This window comes from Somniosus microcephalus, chromosome 4 (genome assembly GCF_052327205.1).
Source record: "Somniosus microcephalus isolate GS21.2 chromosome 4, FLI_Smic_1.0, whole genome shotgun sequence".
Classification (NCBI taxonomy): Eukaryota; Metazoa; Chordata; class Chondrichthyes; order Squaliformes; family Somniosidae; genus Somniosus; species Somniosus microcephalus.
In genome coordinates this window covers 98,079,629-98,101,642 of record NC_140990.1, presented here as the reverse complement: position 1 = coordinate 98,101,642, position 22,014 = coordinate 98,079,629, and the positions used below count along the sequence as shown (strand labels likewise).

General features: G+C 48.3%; 1 protein-coding gene and 1 pseudogene across 1 annotated transcript in view; both read right to left on the bottom strand.

Moving 5' to 3' along the window:
* Positions 1 to 7,802, bottom strand: part of LOC147119555 (uncharacterized) — a 42,507-nt gene extending 34,705 nt beyond the window's left edge. The window contains exon 1 of the mRNA XM_085985147.1: positions 7,731 to 7,802. The gene's annotated coding sequence lies outside the window, so the exon portion shown is untranslated. The remainder of the gene's footprint in view (positions 1 to 7,730) is intronic.
* A 6,400-nt stretch (positions 7,803 to 14,202) lies between these two features.
* LOC147119554 (uncharacterized) lies at positions 14,203 to 15,184 on the bottom strand (annotated as a pseudogene).
* Between the last annotated feature and the right edge of the window lie 6,830 nt (positions 15,185 to 22,014).

The following is a 22,014-nucleotide window of genomic DNA, read 5'->3' as shown; positions in this document are numbered from 1 at the left end:
CCCCTCCCCCAGCACCCTGTGTTACTGACTGTATCTCTACTGATGTTAATCCAGCTCCCTCACACTGTCACTCAGTAACCCCTCCCCCCAGCACACTGTGTTACTGACTGTATCTCTACTGACGTTAATCCAGCTCCCTCACACTGTCACTCAGTAACCCCTCCCCCCAGCACACTGTGTTACTGACTGTATCTCTACTGATGTTAATCCAGCTCCCTCACACTGTCACTCAGTAACCCCTCCCCCCAGCACCCTGTGTTACTGACTGTATCTCTACTGATGTTAATCCAGCTCCCTCACACTGTCACTCAGTAACCCCTCCCCAAGCACACTGTGTTACTGACTGTATCTCTACTGATGTTAATCCAGCTCCCTCACACTGTCACTCAGTAACACTTACCCCAGCGCCCTGTGTTACTGACTGTATCTCTACTGATGTTAATCCAGCTCCCTCACACTGTCACTCAGTAACCCCTCCCCCAGCACCCTGTGTTACTGACTGTATCTCTACTGATGTTAATCCAGCTCCCTCACACTGTCACTCAGTAACCCCTCCCCCAGCACCGTGTTACTGACTGTATCTCTACTGATGTTAATCCAGCTCCCTCACACTGTCACTCAGTAACCCCTCCCCCAGCACCCTGTCACTGACTGTATCTCTACTGATGTTAATCCAGCTCCCTCACACTGTCACTCAGTAACCCCTCCCCCAGCACCCTGTGTTACTGACTGTATCTCTACTGATGTTAATCCAGCTCCCTCACACTGTCACTCAGTAACCCCTCCCCCCAGCACCGTGTTACTGACTGTATCTCTACTGACGTTAATCCAGCTCCCTCACACTGTCACTCAGTAACCCCTCCCCCAGCACCCTGTGTTACTGACTGTATCTCTACTGATGTTAATCCAGCTCCCTCACACTGTCACTCAGTAACCCGTCCCCCAGCACCCTGTGTTACTGACTGTATCTCTACTGATGTTAATCCAGCTCCCTCACACTGTCACTCAGTAACCCCTCCCCCAGCACCCTGTGTTACTGACTGTATCTCTACTGATGTTAATCCAGCTCCCTCACACTGTCACTCAGTAACCCCTCCCCCCAGCACCCTGTGTTACTGACTGTCTCTCTACTGATGTTAATCCAGCTCCCTCACACTGTCACTGAGTAACCCCTCACCCAGCACCCTGTGTTACTGACTGTATCTCTGCTGATGTTAATCCAGCTCCCTCACACTGTCACTCAGTAACCCCTCCCCCAGTGCCCTGTGTTACTGACTGTATCTCTACTGATGTTAATCCAGCTCCCTCACACTGTCACTCAGTAGCCCCTCCCCCAGCACCCTGTGTTAATGACTGTATCTCTACTGATGTTAATCCAGCTCCCTCACACTGTCACTCAGTAACCCCTCCCCCCAGCACCCTGTGTTACTGACTGTATCTCTACTGATGTTAATCCAGCTCCTTCACACTGTCACTCAATAACCCCTCTCCCCAGCACCCTGTGTTACTGACTGTATCTCTACTGATGTTAATCCAGCTCCCTCACGCTGTCACTCAGTAACCCCTCCCCCAGCACCCTGTGTTACTGACTGTATCTCTACTGATGTTAATCCAGCTCCCTCACACTGTCACTCAGTAACCCCTCCCCAAGCACACTGTGTTACTGACTGTATCTCTACTGATGTTAATCCAGCTCCCTCACACTGTCACTCAGTAACACTTACCCCAGCGCCCTGTGTTACTGACTGTATCTCTACTGATGTTAATCCAGCTCCCTCACACTGTCACTCAGTAACCCCTCCCCCAGCACCCTGTGTTACTGACGGTATCTCTACTGATGTTAATCCAGCTCCCTCACACTGTCACTCAGTAACCCCTCCCCCAGCACCCTGTCACTGACTGTATCTCTACTGATGTTAATCCAGCTCCCTCACACTGTCACTCAGTAACCCCTCCCCCAGCACCCTGTGTTACTGACTGTATCTCTACTGATGTTAATCCAGCTCCCTCACACTGTCACTCAGTAACCCCTCCCCCCAGCACCGTGTTACTGACTGTATCTCTACTGACGTTAATCCAGCTCCCTCACACTGTCACTCAGTAACCCCTCCCCCAGCACCCTGTGTTACTGACTGTATCTCTACTGATGTTAATCCAGCTCCCTCACACTGTCACTCAGTAACCCGTCCCCCAGCACCCTGTGTTACTGACTGTATCTCTACTGATGTTAATCCAGCTCCCTCACACTGTCACTCAGTAACCCCTCCCCCCAGCACCCTGTGTTACTGACTGTATCTCTACTGATGTTAATCCAGCTCCCTCACACTGTCACTCAGTAACCCCTCCCCCAGCACCCTGTGTTACTGACTGTATCTCTACTGATGTTAATCCAGCTCCCTCACACTGTCACTCAGTAACCCCTCCCCCAGCACCCTGTGTTACTGACTGTATCTCTACTGATGTTAATCCAGCTCCCTCACACTGTCACTCAGTAACCCCTCCCCCCAGCACCCTGTGTTACTGACTGTCTCTCTACTGATGTTAATCCAGCTCCCTCACACTGTCACTGAGTAACCCCTCACCCAGCACCCTGTGTTACTGACTGTATCTCTGCTGATGTTAATCCAGCTCCCTCACACTGTCACTCAGTAACCCCTCCCCCAGTGCCCTGTGTTACTGACTGTATCTCTACTGATGTTAATCCAGCTCCCTCACACTGTCACTCAGTAGCCCCTCCCCCAGCACCCTGTGTTAATGACTGTATCTCTACTGATGTTAATCCAGCTCCCTCACACTGTCACTCAGTAACCCCTCCCCCCAGCACCCTGTGTTACTGACTGTATCTCTACTGATGTTAATCCAGCTCCTTCACACTGTCACTCAATAACCCCTCTCCCCAGCACCCTGTGTTACTGACTGTATCTCTACTGATGTTAATCCAGCTCCCTCACACTGTCACTCAGTAACCCCTCCCCAAGCACACTGTGTTACTGACTGTATCTCTACTGATGTTAATCCAGCTCCCTCACACTGTCACTCAGTAACACTTACCCCAGCGCCCTGTGTTACTGACTGTATCTCTACTGATGTTAATCCAGCTCCCTCACACTGTCACTCAGTAACCCCTCCCCCAGCACCCTGTGTTACTGACGGTATCTCTACTGATGTTAATCCAGCTCCCTCACACTGTCACTCAGTAACCCCTCCCCCAGCACCCTGTCACTGACTGTATCTCTACTGATGTTAATCCAGCTCCCTCACACTGTCACTCAGTAACCCCTCCCCCAGCACCCTGTGTTACTGACTGTATCTCTACTGATGTTAATCCAGCTCCCTCACACTGTCACTCAGTAACCCCTCCCCCCAGCACCCTGTGTTACTGACTGTATCTCTACTGACGTTAATCCAGCTCCCTCACACTGTCACTCAGTAACCCCTCCCCCAGCACCCTGTGTTACTGACTGTATCTCTACTGATGTTAATCCAGCTCCCTCACACTGTCACTCAGTAACCCGTCCCCCAGCACCCTGTGTTACTGACTGTATCTCTACTGATGTTAATCCAGCTCCCTCACACTGTCACTCAGTAACCCCTCCCCCCAGCACCCTGTGTTACTGACTGTATCTCTACTGATGTTAATCCAGCTCCCTCACACTGTCACTCAGTAACCCCTCCCCCAGCACCCTGTGTTACTGACTGTATCTCTACTGATGTTAATCCAGCTCCCTCACACTGTCACTCAGTAACCCCTCCCCCAGCACCCTGTGTTACTGACTGTATCTCTACTGATGTTAATCCAGCTCCCTCACACTGTCACTCAGTAACCCCTCCCCCAGCGCCCTGTGTTAATGACTGTATCTCTATTGATGTTAATCCAGCTCCCTCACACTGTCACTCAGTAACCCCTCCCCCAGCGCCCTGTGTTAATGACTGTATCTCTACTGATGTTAATCCAGCTCCCTCACACTGTCACTCAGTAACCCCTCCCCCAGCACCCTGTTACTGACTGTATCTCTACTGATGTTAATCCAGCTCCCTCACACTGTCGCTCAGTAACCCCTCTCCCCAGCGCCCTGTGTTAATGACTGTATCTCTACTGATGTTAATCCAGCTCCCTCACACTGTCACTCAGTAAACCCTCCCCCAGCACCCTGTGTTACTGACTGTATCTCTACTGATGTTAATCCAGCTCCCTCACACTGTCACTCAGTAACCCCTCCCCCAGCACCCTGTGTTGCTGACTGTATCTCTACTGATGTTAATCCAGCTCCCTCACACTGTCATTAAGTAACCTTACCTGGGCTGATAATTCACTCTCCCTTGCCCAGCAGAACCTAGATTCCAAACTACTGCCTCAGGTAGTTTAAGGTAACTCATCACAGACCATGGATGGGACCTGGGCCCTTACTGGGTAGTGCATTTACTAAACTGAGCTATGGGGTGGATCAACTTTTACTTTTGTAAACGGGGTTTCAACCCCCTGGTTCCATGATTTTGCATTCAGTGCTTGGACCCACACTCACCGCAGCTTGATACAGAGCTTTAGAATGGGAGTCAGAGCCTCTTCGGAAATACTTACTGCAAAATCTGCCCCTTTGACATTGTGCATTCACTGTCTTTATAGCAAGCCCATGTCCTGTAGATTCTAACATCCGAATGACACTCCGACAAATCAGAGATGATTGGGCCCCTCAAGGCTCGGGTTAGCTTGTTATATACACCGGGTTTAACCCAGCCCCCTTCTCCCCAGTCTCACACCCTGCTCAGACTCCTTCAGCCAGACAGCCCCTCACGGGTTGTTATATAGTCAAGGCTGACCCCATGGTTTTGCCCCAGTCTGGTCTCCCTCAAAGTAATGCAACAAGAAAGAAAAAAAAGCCCCCACACAGGAGGCCAGTGATTGCCTGGCTCTCCCCGCTGTACACAAGGATTTGCAGTCTGTCACCCGTGATGCATGATGCCCACCCACTCTCCCACACAAGGATGCTGGGAGTTTGACCCCAGCCAAACTACGATGAAATGACCAGCTGCCAGGAGATGGTCACACTATAAGGTGTTTGTACATCTTTTAGTTCAACAACAACTTGTATTTATACAGCGCCTTTAACGTAGTAAAACGTCCCAGGGCGCTGCACAGGAGCGATTATCAAACAAAATTTGACACCGAGCCACATAAGGAGATATTAGGGCTGGTGACCAAAAGCTTGGTCAAAGAGGTAGATTTTAAGGAGCGTCTTAAAGCAGGGAAGAGAGGTAGTGAGGTGGAGAGGTTTAGGCAGGGAATTCCAGAGCTTAGGGCCTAGGCAACAGAAGGCACGGCCACCAATGGTGGAGCGATTATAATCAGGGATGCTCAAGAGGGCAGAATTGGAGGAGCGCAGAGATCTGGGAGGATGGTAGGGGCTGGAGGAGGTTACAGAGATATAGGGAGGGGCGAGGCCACGGAGGGATTTGAAAACAAGGGTGAGAATTTTTAAATCGAGGCGTTGCCGGACCGGGAGCCGATGTAGGTCAACGAGCACAGGGGAGATGGGCGAACAGGGCTTGGTGCATTTTAGGACACGGGCAGCAGACTTTTGGACGAGCTCAACTTTAGGAAGGGTGCAAGGCCGTCCTGGAGATCACTGGAATACATTGGAGTCTAGAGCTAACAAAAGCATTGGATGAGGGATTCAGCAGCAGATGAGCTGAGGCAAGTGTGGACACAGGCAATGCTGGAAAGAAAAAACTTGCATTTCTATAGCGCCTTTCACCACCTCAGGATGTCCCAAAGCACTTTACAACCAATGAAGCACTTTTGAAGTGTAGTTACTGTTGTAATGTAGGAAACGCAGCAGCCAATTTGTGCACAGCAAGCTCACACGAGCAGCAATGGAATAATGACCAGTTTCTATTTTTAGGTTTTTTTTATTTGGTCCTGGGATGTGAGCGTCTCTGGCAAGCCCAGCATTTGTTGCCCATCCCTAGTTGCCCTTGAGAAGGTGGTGGTGAGCCGCCTTCTTGAACCGCTGCAGTCAGTGTGGTGAAGGTACTCCCACAGTGCTGTTAGGGAGAGAGTTCCAGGATTTTGACCCAGCGACGATGAAGGATCGGCGATATACTTCTAAGTCAGGATGGTGAGTGACTTGGAGGGGGAACGTGGAGGTGGTGGTGTTCCCATGCGCCTGCTGCCCTCGTCCTTCTAGGTGGAAGGTCGTGGGTTTGGGAGGTGTTGCCGGAGAAGCCTTGGTGAGTTTAGTGTTGTTGATTGAAACGTTAAATATCGGCCCCCGGGACAGCGGGGAGAACTCCCCCTTGCTCTTCTTCAAAATAGGGGCCGTGGGATCTTTTTGCCACATCCACCCGAGAGAGGGAGCAGATGGGGGCCCCTCGGTTTAACGTCTCATAAGAGTCATAACAGCACAGAATGAGGTAATTCGTCCCATTGAGTCCGTGCCGGCTCTCTGTAGAGCAATCCAGTCAGTCCCATTCCCCCACTCTATCCCCGTAGTCCTGCAAGCGTATTTCCCTCAAGTGCCTATCCAGTCTCCCCATGAACACATTGAGTGTCCCCGCTTCCACCACTTCCGCCAGCAGCGAATTCCAGGTCATCACCACTTGCTGCCTAAAAAGGTTTTCCCTCACATCCCCCCAAAACCTTAAATCTGTGTCCCCTAGTCCTTGTACCATCAACTAGTGGGAACAGCCTTTCCCCGTCGAGCCTAACCAAACCCATCATAATCTTGTACACCTCTATCAAATCACCCCTCAACCTCCTTTGCTCTAATGAAAACAAATCCAGCTTCTCCAACCTGTCCTTGTAACTAAGATCCCCCCTCCCCAGAACCATTCTGGTAAATCTCCTCTGCACCCTCTCAAGGGCCTTCACATCCTTCCTAAAGTGTGGTGACCAGAACTGGACGCAATACTCCAGTTGTGGCCTAACCAGCGCTTTATAAAGGTTCAGCATAACCTCTCTACTTTTGTACTCAATACCTCTATTTATGAAGCCCAAGGTCTCATATGCTTTGTTAACCAATCTCTCAATATGTCCTGCCATCTTCAGGGGCCTATGCACATTAACTCCCAGGTCCCTCTGTCCCTGCACACTCTTTAAAACTGTGCCATTGAGTGTATATTGCCTCTCCCTGTTACTTCTGCCAAAACGCATCACCTCACACTTCTCTGTGTTAAATTCCATCTGCCACTTGTCAGTCCATTCTGCTAGCCTTTCTATGTCCTGTTGCAGTCGAATGGTATCATCCTCACATTGCCACACCCCCAAGTTTGGTGTCATTGGAAAATTTAGAAGTCTGTTCCGAAAGTTGGTTGGACGTAGGGATAGAGCGACAACAACAACAAAACGACTTGGAAAGATGACGTTATGCTTTTTAAGACTGGGCACTGATGGAGGTTCAGTGATGGCAGACGGATCACCCACAATCCCCCTGGGCTCCAGAAAGCCCTCTATGGCTCACTCGGACAGAGTGCGCATGCGCCCCCACCCCGCGCTGCACGCTAGGAGCGAGCTCGGCCATTTGTGGTGCGGAGGACGAGGGCCGAATGGGAGAAGATGGCGCTTCTCCCCCTCCCATCCCCTCCCCTGCCCCTGCCCCTGACCCCGCCACACCCAACCCAACCCGGGCCGCCATCAGCGGTCAGCGCGGTGCCCGGGGACTTCATAGTGCCGGGCAGGGGAGAGGGGCCTGTGCGGGACACACGGCGCCTTGTCCTGTCCCGTCCCGCCTTACCTGCTCCGATCGATCCATCGCCGCCTCCAACGGCAACGGCCTCCCTACCGCCCGCACTGCGCATGCTCGGGGCACACGCACCGCGCAGCCAGGCAGGCGCTCTTGCGCCTGCGCACTAACATGGCCAATGCCCGGGACATGTACCCACAAGGCATTATAGGCCATTGCAGGTCACACACACACACACTCAGTCATATACACTTACATCTGCACACACTCACACCTACAGTCATATACACATCTGCACACACTCACACCTACAGTCATATACACATCTGCACACACTCACACCTACAGTCATATACACATCTGCACACACTCACCTACAAACTCAAGTCATATACACGTACATGCACACACCAACAAACTCAGTCATATACACGTACATGAACACACCGACAAACTCAGTCATATACACATACCTGCACACACTCACCTACAAACTCAGTCATATACACATACCTGCACACACTCACCGACAAACTCAGTCATATACACATACAAAAGTAGAGAAGTTATGCTGAAACTTTATAAAACGCTGGTTAGGCCACAACTGGAGTATTGCATCCAGTTCTGGTCACCACACTTTAGGAAGGATGTGAAGGCCCTTGAGAGGGTGCAGAGGAGATTTACCAGAATGGTCCCAGGGATGGGGGATCTTAGCTACAAGGACAGGTTGGAGAAGCTGGATTTATTTTCATTAGAGCAAAGGAGGTTGAGGGGTGATTTGATAGAGGTGTACAAGATTATGATGGGTTTGGATAGGCTAGATGGGGAAAGGCTGTTCCCACTAGTTGATGGTACAAGGTCTAGGGGACACAGATTTAAGGTTTTGGGCAAGAGATACAGGGGGGACGTGAGGAAAAGCTTTTTTACGCAGCGAGTGGTGATGACCTGGAATTCGCTGTCGACGGAAGTGGTGGAAGCGGAGACACTCAATGTGTTCAAGGGGAGACTGGATAGGCACTTGAGGGAAATACACTTGCAGGGCTACGGGGATAGAGCAGGGCAATGGGACTGACTGGATTGCTCTACAGAGAGCCGGCACGGACTCGATGGGCCGAATGGCCTCCTTCTGTGCCATTATGACTCTATGACATGCACACACTCACACCTACAGTCATATACACATACCTGCACACACTCACTGACAAACTCAAGTTGTATATACATACATGCACAGTTACATACATGCATACGTACACAGACACATCACTCATATACACACTTATACCTAAACTCAGTCATATACACATATACATACACACATTCACATACATACACGCACTTATACACACACAGCCATACATACAATTGCACACTCATATACACACACGCTCATTCATACACACACATACTCATATGTATATACACATATACACAAATACAAGAAAGAAAGACTTGCATTTATATAGCACCTTTCATGAGCGCACGTCATCTCAAAGCGCTTTACAGCCGATGAAATAATGGTCACTGTTCTAACGTAGGAAACATGGCAGCCAATTTGCGCACAGCAAGGTCTCAACAACAGCAACATGATAGTGACCTGATAATCTGGGTTTTTTTGTGTGATGGTCGAGGGATAAATATTGGCCAGGACACGGGGGAGAACGCCCCAGCTCTCCTTCCAATAGTGGCCATGGGATCTGAGAGGACAGACGGGACCTCGGTTTAACATCTCATCCGAAAGACAATGCAGCATTCCCTCAGCACTGGCACCAGGAATGTCAGCCAGGATTATGGGGCTCGAGTCTCTGGAATGGAACTTGAACCTTTTGACTCAGAGACTGAGCCATGGCTGACACCAAGTTTATGCAACTTGCCCTCATAATGTAACCCTCTAAGCACCGGTTTCATTCAGTAGTTGAGTGGTAGAAAATAATAAATCATTTGCAACCATTGTGCTGTACTTTGATATAAGTATTATTCTTCTATACGGGCTCCTAGCATCTTCTCATTACCTACGAAAGCTATCTGGCCTGACCATCTCTCTTGAAAGCCTTCACACAGACAGACTCGCTGACTGAATAAAAAGACAAGCTGGAAAATACTTTTTTTTTTAAATGACTGTTGAGCCAGAAAAGTTAAGTAACTGTTGGGTTTAAAATGAGTTGCTAATCAAAAATATATTTGAACAAATCACAGAAGATGGTTGTATTTGAATTGAATCTTTTGGCTCCTCCCTCGGGCACCTGATTGACAACAGGCATTGATTCGACAATCGCAGCAGCAGTGAGCTGAGACATTCTTCTGTGAGTGAAGCAGTTTTTCTTTAACCCGGAACTGAACATGTCAGGAATAAAGAAGGCAATACCAGGCTAAATCGTAAGACAAAAATGCGCGTTTTAGCTGCCGCTTGTGACCTGAACCCATCACTTCTATTTCCCTTCGCTTTACCTCTCCTAGGCTCTTCTCTCCTGTCATCATGCCTCCTTTCAACAAGTCTCGTTCACTCATCACCCCTGTGCTCACTGACCTACATTGGCTCCCACGCCTCAGTTTAAAGATTTCCATCCTAGTTTTCAAATCCCTCCATGGCCTCGCAGCTCCCCATCTCTGTAACTTCCTCCAGCCCTACAACCCTCCCAGATCACTGCACTCCTCCAACTCTAGCCTCTCGCGCATCCCCGCTTTTCGTTTTCAATCGCTCCACCATTGGCAGCCGTGCCTTCAGCTGCCTGGGCCCTAAGCTCTGTAATTCCCTCCTAAATCTCTCCATCTCTCTACCTCTCTTTCCTCCTTTAAGACGTTCATTAAAACCTACCTCTTTGACCAAGCTTTTGGTCACCTGCCCTGATAACTTCTTGTGTGACTCGGTGTGAAATTTTGTTTGATAATCACTCCTGTGCAGCGCCTTGGGATGTTTTACTACGTTAAAGGCGCTATATAAATGCAAGTTGTTGCTGTTGAAAGATGCCGACCGTAACCATCTTATCCAACAGAGGGTGTTGGATGAGTCCTTTACCCATTAATCAGATTCCTTACCTAAGGAAGGATATACTTGCCATAGAGGGACTGCAACGAAGGTCCACGAGATTGATTCCTGGGATGGTGGGACTGTCGTATGAGAAGAGATTGAGTAAACTAGGCCTGTATTCTCTTGAATTCAGAAGAATGAGAGGGATCTCATTGAAGCATACAAAATTATTACAGGGCTTGATAGGGTGGATGCTGGGAGAATGTGTCCCTTGGCTGGGGAGTCTAGAACCAGGGGCCACAGCCTCAGGGTAAAGGATAGGCCATTCAGGACTGAGATGAGAAGAAATTTCTTCACACAGAGGGTGGTGAATCTTTGGAATTCTCTACCCCAGAGGGCTGTGGAGGCTCAGTCATTGGGTATATTCAAAACAGAAGTCGATAGATTTCTGACTAGTAAGGGCATCAAGGGATATGGCGATAGGGCCGGTGAATGGAGTTGAGGCAGAAGATCAGCCATGATCTCATTGAATGGCGGAGCAGGCTCGAAGGGCCGAATGGCCTACTCCTGCTCCTATTTCTTATGTTCTTATACAACTAGAGACAGCGGCATTTTGTTTGATAATTTACCTCATTTATTACTACGAAACATTCATCTTAAACACCCTGACCAACCGTACAGAGTAACGCACATTAGCCCCGTGCCTAAAACCTACTATGCATGGATTTAATCAAGACCCATGAAGGGGCTTCTCCAAGCTGTTTACACCACAGGGTCTCGAAGGCAGCAACAGTGTCTTCCTTCTAACCGAGTAAAACTGTGGCATCTCTTTATACCATTTTCTTTTATGGTTCTCTTCCTTCTGGATGCTTTTATGACCACCCAGTCATTCAAACCAATTGCCAAACAGAGATGAGAGGTCCCCAAATAAAAACAGAGAATGCTGGAGATACTCAGCAGGTCAGGCAGCATCTGTGGAGAGAGAAACAGAGTTAACGTTTCAGGTCGATGACCCTTCGTCAGAACTGGAGAAAGCTGGAGATGGAACAGGTATTTAAGCAAGTGTGGGAGCAGGGAAACGGGGGGCGGGGAGGAAAGAACAAAAGGGAAGGTCTGTGATAGGATGGAAGGCAGGAGAGATTAAGAGACAAAAGGGAGGATGGTGCAAGGCAAAAGGAGATGGTAATGGGTCAAGTTAAGAAACAAAGGATGGCTCTAGATGAAGTGTAAATGGCACTGGCAGAATGAAAGACAGCTGCCATGTGGGAGAGAGAAAAAAAAGGGGAAAAAAAAGATAGGGGCCGAGGTTATGGTCTGAAATAGTTGAACTCGATGTTGAGTCCAGAAGGATATAAAATGCCTAATCGAAAGATGAGGTGCTGTTCCATGCCTTTTCTCACCAGACATAGAAACATAGAAGATAGGAGCAGGAGTAGGCCATTCGGCCTCTCGAGCCTGTTCCGCCATTTAATGAGATCATGGCTGATCATCCAAGTTCAGTACCCTGTCCCTGCTTTCTCCCCATATCCCTTGATCCCTTTAGCCTTAAGAAATATATCTAACTCCTTCTTGAATATATTTAATGAATTGGCCTCAACTGCCTTGTGTGGTAGAGAATTCCACAGGTTCACCACTTTCTGGGTGAAGAAATTCCTCCTCATCTCAGTCCTAAATGGCTTATCCCTTATCCTTAGACTGTGACCCCTGGTTCTGGACTCCCCCGCCATTGGGAACATCCTTCCTGCATCTGGTCTGTCTAGTCCTGTTAGAATTTTATAAGTTTCAATGAGATCTCCTCTCATTCTTCTAAACTCTAGCGAATACAAGCCCAATCGACCCAATCTCTCTTCATACGTCATTCCTGCCATTCCAGGTATCAGTCTGGTGAGTCTTCGCTGCACTCCCTCCATGGCAAGAACATCCTTCCTCAGATAAGGCGACCAAAACTGCACACAATACTCAAGGTGTGGTCTCACCAAGGCCCTGTACAACTGCAGCAAGACATCCTTGTTCCTGTACTCGAATCCTCTCGTTATGAAGGCCAACATACCATTTGCCTTCTTAACCGCCTGCTGCACCTGCATACTTACCTTCAGCGACTGGTGCACAAGGACACCCAGGTCTCGTTGCACTTCCCCTTTTCCCAATCTATTGCCGTTAAGATAATAATCTGTCTTCCTGTTTCTGCCACCAAAGTGGATAACCTCGCATTTATCCACATTATACTGCATCTGCCCAATCACCCAACCTGTCCAAATCATACTGGTGTTTCTCTGCATCCTACTCACAGCACACACACCCACCCAGCTTTGTGTCGTCTGCAAACTTGGAGATATTACATCTAGTTCCCTCGTCTAGATCATTAATATATATTGTGAATAATTGGGATCCTAGCACCGATCCCTGCGGTACCCCACTAGGCACTGCCTGCCACTCGGAAAAAGGCCCATTTATTCCAACTCTTTGCTTCCTGTCTGCCAACCAGTTCTCTATCCAAGTCAGTACCTTACCCCCAATCCCATGTGCTTTAACTTTGCACGCCAATTTCTTATGCAGGACTTTATCGAAGGCCTTCTGAAAGTCCAAATACACCACATCCACTGGTTCTCCCTTATCTATTCTACCAGTTACATTCTCAAAAAATTCCTGTTATTTTCCCATCATTGCTTTCCCTCACCACCCCCCACCCCGAGCCACAGCTTTGTTGTAAACCACCGTTGGTGAATGTACTCATAGTACCCCCTGCTGCGATGAAAGGACAGGTTTTTCCAGAACACGATTTAAACCAATCCTGTCTACATTACCGCCTTGTCTTTGTAAAAAAACATAAGTGATATTCGTGCAGAGGGCAGCTCACCATGTCCAGGAATATAACAGTGAAATCAGTTCCCAATTCCCCACTAGGGGACAATGGAGGTCCCACTTTGTGTAATGTGCATGTCAGCAGGAATTGGCAGCAAGGATTAATCAGCACTTCTTAATTCGAAATTTTAATCAGTAGAACCTTTCAGACACTAAATTGTAGATTTTGGACCAAAGATTAATTTGGGATTTCTCATAATTTTTTTTGCAAACAACTTCAGCTGCGAGTCCCTGAATTAAGAGGAAAGATCTCAGACAGCAGCTCTTAAAGAGAGACACTGCAGCTCCGAGGTGTCATCAACCAGCTTTCGTCTTATCTTAGAGACATCCAGGACTAAGGAGGTCGGGACCCAGGAGCGAGGTTGAGGCCCAGGGGCGAGGACGGGGCCCAGGGGCGAGGACGGGGCCCAGGGGCGAGGACGGAGCCCAAGAGTGGTGTAGCGTGGACCAGCAGCGGGGTTGGGAGGACCACACTGCAGCCTATGAAACTCAGGCAGAGAGGACCTGCGGGAAGGAGGGAGGAGGACAGTAGGAGTTATGTTTGTGTGTGTGCGCTAGGCCGATGTAGCAGAGCCTGGTCTCCAATCGTCTTGGATCCCCTTGCCATTGGACCAAGACCTTGCTCTGTCAAGCCCGTGTGGTAGCTGGTGTGCAACGGCCACCCCACGTTAAAAGAATTCACGCACAGGCATCTTCCACCACCCACCCCAGGACTAAACTCAATTTTTTTGACAGATTATATATATATTAACATCAGCAGAAACAAAGCCCAACTGCCCAGAATGAACATGGTATAATCCAGGATGCAATTAACAGCGGCAATAACAGCAGGATCCAATCTCTGCAGTCACTTGTGAACTCGCTGGTGCCTCAACAGGTTGGACGAACGAGCGAATCCCTTCCCGCACACAGAGCAGGTGAACGGCCTCTCCCCGGTGTGAACTCGCTGGTGCATCAGCAGGTTGCACGATTGCCTGAACCTCTTCCCACAGCGAGAGCAGGTGAATGGCCTCTCCCCAGTGTGAATGCGTTGGTGCTCCGTCAGCACCTTGGGCCACCTGAAGCTATTCCCGCAGTCCGAGCATTTAAACGGCCTCTCGTCGGTGTGAGCCCGCTGGTGTTTCAGCATGTTGGATGAACAAATGAACGCCTTCCCGTGGACGGAGCAGGTGAACGGCCTCTCCCCGGTGTGAGCATACTGGTGTCTTAACAGGTGGGATGAACGATTAAATCCTTTCTCACACACGGAGCAGGTGAACGGTCTCTCCCCGGTGTGACTGCGCCGATGACTGTCCAGCTCAAGACGGGTAATTGAATCCCTTCCCACAATCCCTACATTTACACGGTTTCTCCGCGGTGCGGGTGTCCTTGTGTCTCTCCAGTTTGGACGATCGGTTGAAGCCTCGTCCACACACAGAACACGTGTACGGTTTCTCCCCACTGTGAATGGTGCGATGTGTTTTCAGGCTGTGCAACTGGTTAAAGCTCTTTCCACAGTCAGTGCACTGGAACACTCTCACTCGGGTGTGTGTGTCTCGGTGCTTTTTCCAGTCACACTGATGTTTGAAATCTTTTACCACAGATGGAGCAAACAAACATTTCTCCTTCCACATTCAAAGGCCAATGATGTTCAGGTCCTGATGAATCGAGTGACTCTTCCTGATCTTGGTTTGAGCTTCCCGTCTACAAATCCTCCCCTTCCGATACCCTTTAAGATAAATGTACCGAGGTCAGTGCTGTAAGTACTGGTTAGAAATTTAGAACAGGTAATTCTAGCTTCTGTGGAAAAATTTTCCTTTCCACCTCCTCCAGAGCTGTAAATCCGACAGACACAACCTCCCCCCTCATTGTTTGAGATCACGATTCACTGCACACTTTCTGAATATTTTTCTCTCCCCTGGTGAAGGGGCTGACCATCGCAAACAAAGGGAGGGATGGGCACTTAATATTCCTGGCTACAATGTATTCAGGTAATATAGGGAAGGAAAAAAAAAGATGAGGGGGTGGCAGTATTGATCAAAGATACTATTACAGTACTAGAAAGGGATGATGTACTCTCGGGGTCAAAGACAGAATCTATTTGGTTAGAATTGAGGAACAATAGAGAAGCTATTACACTACTGGTTGTGTACTATAGGTCACCAAATAATGGGAAGGAGATAGAGGAGCAAATTTGCAGGCAAATTGCAGAAAGATGCAGGAACTATAGAGTAGTGATAATGGAGGACTTCAATTATCCTAATATAGACTGAGAAAATAACAGTGTAAAGGGCAAAGAGGGGGAGGAATTCCTGAAATGTGTACAAGAGATCTTTCTTGATCAGTGTGTTTTCAGCCCAACGAGGAAGGAAGCAGTGCTGGATCCAGTTCTGAGGAATGAAGTGGGGCAAGTGGAGCATGTTTCAATGGGGGAGCATTTGGGGAACAGAGATCACAATATCGTTGGGTTTAGAGTAGTTATGGTAAAGGACAAGGAACAATCAAGCATAAAAATTCTCAACTGGAGTTGGGCTGATTTCAGTGAGTTGAAAGGGGATCTGGCCCAGATGGATTGGAATCAAAGATTGGCAGGTAACAAAAGTAAATGAGCAACGGGAGGCCTTCAAAGAGGAGATAATTCGGGTATAAAGATATAGAGATTAAAATGAAACAGAAAAAGGAGGCTTACGATAAATGTCAGGTTCATAATTTTATAGAGAACTAAGCTGAATACAAAAAGTACAGAGGAGAACTGGACAAGGAAATAAGAGGGGCAAAGAGAGTGGATGCAGGGAGGATGTTTCCAGTGATGGGTGAGACTAGAACTAGGGGGCATAATCTAAGAATAAGGGGCTGCCCTTTCAAAACTGAGATGAGGAGAAACTTCTTCACTCAGAGGGTAGTAAATCTATGGAATTTGCTACCCCAGAGAGCTGCGGAAGCTGCAACATTAAATAAATTTAAAACGGAGATAGACAGTTTCCTAGCTGATAAGGGAATTAGGGGTTACGGGGAGAGGGCAGGGAAGTGGACGTGAGTCTAGGTTCGGATCAGCCATGATCCTATTGAATGGCAGAGCAGGCCAGAGGGGCCGTATGGCCTACTCCTGCTCCTACTTCTTATGTTCTTATGTTCTTATGATATTAGATTCGCGGATAACATAAAAGGGAACTTAAAAGTCTTTTAGAAACATGTAAATAGTGAAAGGGTGGGGCCGATTAGGGACCAAAAAGGAGATTGTCTTGTGGAGGCAGAGGATATGGCTGAGGTACTAAATGAGTACTTTGCATCTGTCTTCATTAGAGAAGGGGATGCTGCCAATGTCACAGTAAAGGAGGAGGCAGTAGCGATATTGGATAGGATAAAAATAGACAAAGAGGAGGTACTTAAAAGGTTGGCAGTCCTCAAAGTAGAAAAGTCACCCAATCCAGATGGGATGCACCCTAGGTTGCAGAGGGTGAAATTGTGGAGGCTCTGGCCACAATCTTCCAATCTTCCATAGATCTGGGAGTGGTGCCAGAGGATTGCCAATGTTGCACACCTGTTCAAAAAAGGGGAGAGGGATAAACCCGGCAACTACAGGCCAGTCAGCCTAACGTCGGTCGCTGCTGGGGAAACATTTAGAGACACTAATCCGGCACAAAATTCATTGGCATTTGGAAAAAATATGGGTTTATAAATGGAAGTCAGTATGGATTTGTTAAAGGCAAATCGTGTTTGACTGACTTGATTGAGTTCTTTGATGAATTAACGGAGAGGGTTGATGAGGGTAGCTCGGTTGATATTGTGTATATGGACTTTTAAAAGGCGTTTGATAAAGTACCACATAATAGAAATGTTAGCAAAATTGAAGTCTATGGGATTAAAGGGGCAGTGGCTGCGTGGATACGTAAATGGCTAAGGGACAGAAAGCAGAGAGTAGCGGCGAAAGGTTGATTTTGAGACTGGAGGGAAGCGTGAGGTGGTGTTCCCCAGGGGTCGGTATTTTTGTTCTTTTTGATATATTTTAATGACCTGGACTTGGGTATACAGGGCATAATTTCAGAATTTGCAGATGACACGAAACTCAGACATAAGAACATAAGATATAGGAGCAGGAGTAGGCCATGCGGCCCCTCGAACCTGCTCCGCCATTCCATATCATGGCTGAACTTCTACATCAGCTCCTCTTTCCCACCCTATCCCTTGATTCTCGTAGAGCCCAAAAATCTATCGATCTCAGCCTTGAATATACTCAAAAACTCAGCATCCACAGCCCTCTGGGGCAGAGAATTCCAAAGATTCACAACTCTCTGAGTGAAGAAATTCCTCCTCATCTCAGTCCTAACTGGCCGACCCCTTATCCTGAGACTATGAACCCTAGTTCTAGACACTCCAGCCAGGGGAAACAACCTCTCAGCATCAAGCCTTCTAAGAGTTTTATATGTTTCAATGAGATCACCTCTCATTCTTCTAAACTCCAGAGAGTATAGGCCCATTCTACACAATCTCTCATCATAGGACAGCCCTCTCATCCCAGGAATCAATCTAGTGAACCTTCGTTGCACTCCCTCTATGGCAAGTATATCTTTCCTTAGGTTAGGAGACCAAAACTGTGCACAGTGCTCCAGGTGTGGTCTCACCAAAGCCCAATATAAATGCAGCAAGATTTCCTTACTCTTATACTCCAACCCCTTTGCAATAAAGGCCAACATACCATTTTGCCTTTCTAATTTGCATGCTGTACCTGCAGGTTAACTTTCTGTGATTCGTGTACAAGGACACCCAAATCCCTCTGAATCCCAATATTTACTAGTCTCTCACCTTTTAAAAAATATTCTGCTTTTCCATTCTTCCTACCAAAGTGGATAATTTCACACTTTCCACATTATACTCCATCTGCCACCTTATTGCCCACTCACTTAACCTGTCTATACCTCTTTGCAACCTCTTTACGTCCTCCATAGAGCACATATACCAGAAACGCTGTTTACGGAGGTCACGGTCCATCATCAAAGACCCTACCCACCCCAGCCACAGTCTGTTCGCCCTCCTGCCATCTGGGAGACGCTACAGATGCATTCGCACCCGAACGACCAGATTTAGGAACAGCTTCTTTCCCAGGGCTGTCATCCTACTGAACTCCACAAATAAACTCTAAAGCCTGCACATCTACCAATGCACTTTATTATGGTTATGTTTATGTTAATGTATTACAAGCCAAATGTATGTTGAATGTTTAAATGTCTTAATCTAAATGTACACTCTCGGGAGCCGCAAGCCTACATTTCGTTGTACTGCACTTGTGCACTAACAATGACAATAAAAGTTGATTTGATTTGATTTCGCAGCTTACTTTCCCACTTGTTGTGTCGGTACCTTTCTACCTAGACACAATTTAGGACTCAGAACTCAGAGATTCAAACATGAAGTGCTTTATTGGAAGGAAAGGAAGTTCTGGCAAGTTCCGAACTAAGAGAGCTAAACTTAACAGAGGACACCCAACCATTTATCTCCTGTGACAGCGCCACCACAGGTGGGAGGAGAACACAAAATACATAACATTTCCTCCCCTCTTAAATGGAAGGTCCACATTATTCCTCAACAGATAAGTTACTTTCAATGCACTCAACGAACCTAGGGTAGAGGTAGACTGCCTCAACCCCTGAATTTACCCTGGGGTTTATTCTGCCCCAGTCTTGTGGGTAAGTCACTAAGCCTACAGATCCAAGCGTCTTGGAGGCCGCCGCTATCTGACAGGATACCGGCAGTCATCGCTGGCTTCCACAGCAGTAGGCATTGACACAGGCCTGGATGGAGAAGGTGCCTGTGTCAGTCGAAAGTCAGGAGTTTGCACAGGTGGAACAGTCTCTTTGACTTCCTGTGTTGGAGAAGAGCACTGTGGCAAAGGATGCTGGTTTGCGGTATCATCCGGAAACAGTTCAGGCCAACCAGCCATTGGAGCCTCTGTGGCTGTCTCTGCTCCTAGCAACAGTTGATCTGTGTGTCTTCTCCAGACGACGTCCTCAGCAGTCTCAACCGCGTAAGACACAGGGCCCGTCTGCGCGATCACCGTAGCAGGAACCCATTTCGGTCCAGTGTTGTAGTTTCGAGCTAGGGCGTGCTCTCCCGGATGAAACCGTCTCTCCTTGGCTCTTTTCTCTCTCTTTTCAACTTGAGCTTGTTGTTGACGATGGACAACCTGCTCTGCCCTTGGAGGTTTGAGTAAGTCAAAACTTGTCCGCAACTGCCTCTTCATCATGAGCGAAGCGGGGGAAGTTTTGGTTGTGGCATGCGGCTCGTTCCTGTAGGACAACAGGAAGCTGTTCAGACGTTGGTGGATTGAGCCCTGACCTTGCGATGCCTTCAAGGCGTGCTTCAAAGTTTGCACGAACCTTTCTGCCTGGCCGTTAGTAGAGGGATGATAGGGCGCAGACCTGATGTGTTGGACACCATTCACATGCAGGAAGGTTGCAAACTCCTGTGATACAAATTGTGGACTGTTGTCACTTACGAGTTGTTCCGGTGAGCCATAACGGCTGAACATCTCACCAAGTTTCTTAATTGTTTTCTCTGCCGTGGTAGACCTCATCACAGCGACCTCCGGCCACTTGCTATGAGCGTCTACAACCACCATAAACATCTTCTCTTCGAAAGGACCGGCGAAGTCCACATGTACTCGCTGCCACACTTCTGCAGGCCAATCCAAGGGGTGTAGGGTTGCCAGCTGTGGAACATTCCGGACCCTTTGACATGGGGAACATGTTTTGGCTTTCTCCTCAATATTCCCATCGAGACCTGGCCACCAGAAGTAGCTTCTTGCCATTTCCTTCATCCGAACCATCCCACTGTGGCCTGTATGAAGTTGTTGCAGTATAAGTTCCCTCAGAGGTGGCGGAATGATGACACGGCGTCCCCAAAGAAGACAACCTGCCTGGATGGAGAGCTCATTTCTTTTTGAAACGTAAGGTTTCAAACTAGGAGAATCTCCTATAGCTCTCCCTCGAATGACATCGTCCATTACCTCAGACAGGGCTGGATCATTGCGGGTGTACCTTCGCACCTGAACTGCAGTGACAGGTGCTCCCTCCACTTGTCTAAAGTAGAAGATGGCTATCTGACGAGGCTCTGGGGGAGTAACAGGCAAGGGTAGCCTCGAGAGACCGTCTGCGTTGCTGTGCAAGTCTGATTTGCGATATTTGATGTCGTATGTGTGTCCTGACAACAGTAAAGCCCACCTTTGCATCCTGCTTGCAGCGAGAGATGGAATTCCGGTGTGGGGCCCGAAGATTGAAGTCAATGGACGGTGGTCCGTCAGGAGTGTGAACCTTCTCCCAAACAGGTACTGATGAAATTTTCGAATTCCAAAAACGATTCCCAAGGCCTCGCGCTCGATCTGCGCATAGTTACTCTCGGCCGTGTTCAAGGTGCGTGATGCGAAGGCGATAGGTTTCTCTTCACCCGAAGGCATGATGTGGGATATGACTGCTCCCACACCATATGGTGATGCATCACATAAGAACATAAGAACATAAGAAATAGGAGCAGGAGTAGGCCAATCGGCCCCTCGAGCCTGCTCCGCCATTCAATAAGATCATGGCTGATCTGATCCTAACCGCCAATCCACTATCACAGAACCATCTCCTGAATCTAACAGAATTAGACACACGAAATAGGAGCAGGATCAGGCTACACGGCCCCTGGGCCCGCTCCGCTACCCACAGGGCCATGACCGATCCGAACCTCGACTCATGTCCAAATTCCTGCTCGCTCCCCATAACCCTTAATTCCCTTTACTTCTAGGAAACTGTCTATTTCTGTTTTAAATTTATGTAATGTAGCTTCTACAGCTTTTTGGGGCAGCATATTCCATGGACCTACTGTGATGAAATATGCCATTCATCACTCATCTGTATTCTCTGTGTGTGATTGTGCCTGTGACTGTGGTTTAGTTTCAGTTTCATTTCCCTTACCTCAGTTCCATTTCCTCACCTGTATTTTATTGTGTGTAGGGCTCCGCCCATACCTGGCCTCTACTTAAGCAGGCCCAACGTGCCTCACATCCAGTACAGCCGACCTCTGGATGGGAGACACTTCTCCACTGTGTGTTACCTTCTAAGTTAATAAAAGCCTTGCTTTGTTCAGTTAACATTGAGTCTCGGATTTATTGAGGCACATCAATTTTATTAACTTATTTTTCAACACAATGGATCAACTCTTGAAACCCGAACGTTTGGATTTGGACCAGCATGCTTCGGACGCATCGGCACGCTTCGGACACTGGTTTAAGTGTATGGAATTCTTCTTAGACAATTCCGCAGCCATCACAGGCGCTACGGACGCTGAAAGTATGAAACTCGGAATCCTGCGGAATTGGGTAAGCCATCGGGTTTACCCCCTCATCCAAGACGCCGACACGTACCCGGCCGCCTGCGACATCTTAAAGGCGCATTACCAGCAGCCTACGAATGAGGTGTATGCTAGGCATCTGCTCGCTACTCACGCACAGCGACCTGGGGAATCGCTGGATGAGTTCCTAGTCACCCT